Source organism: Rhagoletis pomonella, unplaced genomic scaffold, assembly GCF_013731165.1.
Source record: "Rhagoletis pomonella isolate Grant_MI unplaced genomic scaffold, Rhpom_1.0 Rhpom_scaffold_11933, whole genome shotgun sequence".
Classification (NCBI taxonomy): Eukaryota; Metazoa; Arthropoda; class Insecta; order Diptera; family Tephritidae; genus Rhagoletis; species Rhagoletis pomonella.
The window spans coordinates 2556-4907 of NW_023470459.1; positions in this window are offsets into that span (position 1 = coordinate 2556).

Sequence of the window (2352 nt, forward strand, 5' to 3'; positions counted from 1 at the left end):
TCTGCGTAGGCGGCCTTCGGCCGCACTTAGGGATTATAACCCTCAGGCAATAGAATTCTCCTTTCTGTTTTGCGAAGAAAAGGAGCTGAGCATTTTCTTTTGTATTGATTTTCCCTGTATTCCTTTTTAATCATTGCCTTCTTTGTATGTATTGTTTTGTACAATATGGCAACACATGTTATGTGTCAGTTTGCAACCATGTGTTATTGTAAATATGCGTGAAATTCAATGTAATTTACAAGTCGATAAAAGTTTAATTAAAGTGATTTATATACAAGATAAGGGTGGGCTTTAGTAGTCAGCCGCACCTTGTGTTTTAAGAAAACCAGGTGGAATTAACAAAGGGAGGTATCCTCTAAAACATGTATAACTAAAAAATATAAATAATATCATTGTTTATAAGTTATTTGTTGTTAAAATTTCTTAAGTCGTTCCACTTGGTTTCCTTAACAAAAAAGCATTTGTGCATACATTTATATATATAAATGCACATAACACTGTACTACTTAATACTTTACACACTTTTCTTTTATTTTATCTTGGGGTACTGTTTAGTAAGTGGCCCACCTTTTTCGGGGTATTGCGTCCAAAAGGGTGACTCGATTCAAAAAAATTGCACACAGTTGTAGTCAAGGGTCTACCCATTATTTTAACATCCACTATTGTAATTTTTGGTCACTAATTTATTTACAAATTGGCTTTGAAATCTGCCCTTTTTTGTAAAATTCGGAAATTAGCGTACATTTATCACTCCTATTTTCCTTAAAGCAGCCACTTCACCAATGCAATTTTATATTCCCCTTCACTTTAAACTTTATTCGACTTGTTACAACTTTCTTTATTACTTTAATTTTAACCTATCAATCACAATTTATTAAATAAAAACACCTTCAAAACCACGCGTCTGCCTTCGGTTGCATATGCAACTTAAATGGCGGCGTTTAGCTGTCAAACTGCTAAATATACCAGAAGGATGAGAGACAAAAGAAAATATGATATAACCCAGTCAGCATTAAAAATATAAACACAACAACACAAGAGAATTCTACGTAGTGAGGGTTATAATCCCTAAGTGCGGCCGAAGGCCGCCTACGCAGAAAGGTGTTCATCCCCCTTTCTTTGGCAACACAGAAGAGAATTCTACGTATTGAGGGTTATAATCCCTAAGTGCGGCCAAAGGCCGCCTACGCAGAAAGGTGTTCTCTGCAAAAGGTGTTCAGCCCCCTTTCTTTGGCAACACAGAAGAGAATTCGGTAATTCTCTAGGGTGGGGTAACAACCCCTAAAAATGGTGCGGAAAAGTCGGGAGGGGTACCAAACGACGCGTTTCGGCCCCCCTAATAACAATCCGGAGGGGGGATATAATATTATGAACCATTTAAAAGTTATGAACAAAAAACTTTTGTTAAATTTCGTTGTTTTCTATGAGCAATTACCACGTCAAAAATGCACTAAATCACCAGATTCCACTTTTAAAACACTACTAAAACGTTTCCGGTTATTATTTTATGCAAACCAAATCATTTATTCTCTTTTATTGTATATATTTCGTTAATAAAACAGAGTAAAAAAACTTTGCGCCTGCTAAAATTATTATAACCTCAAATCGCTGGTATTGCCACTTTATTTCACATTTCATTTGCGCTATTATACTCAGTTTACACTATACACTATACACTTCTTCTTCTTCTTTTTACTTTCATCTAAATAAGATATTGTAACCAAAATATAATAGCAAATTTCGCTATACCATCGCGCGTTTTTTTATTAAAAATTTTCATTATTTATCGAAGTATTAATTTTTATAGAAAAAGCGCCGCAGGCGAAATTTTTTAATTTTACTGTATAAAATTGTACTTGTAAGAATTCGCCAGTACAAAAAACAGCTGATCGCATGTTGCTGGATGAAATTTAAACTAAGGGCCTGTGCCAATTGATAGAAAAGTTCTATGGTGGAAAAACTTTTTACTATGGTGAGAAAATTTTACATTTCTGCTGTGCCAATTCGTAACTTTTTACTGCTGGAAATTTTTGACAGTTGCTTTGATGCCCAAGAAGACTATCGTGTTTGCTATTTATAAAATGCAGCAATTATATGGAAAATATTTGCCTTTGATGATTTCAATTCTTCTGGAACTGAAATCCATGCATTTATTAGACCTTTTAGCAATAATATTAGAAATAAAAACACGTCAAAACCGTCTGGTAAGTGTGTTCACAAAAATGTTTAAAACCGTGTACAATTGTTTCCAATAAAAACATATGTCGTTTTAGGGTATTATGTACATGCAACAAGACGTTTATTCCAAAATACTAAGCAGCATTATGAACGGCGATAACAAGACTACAAAAA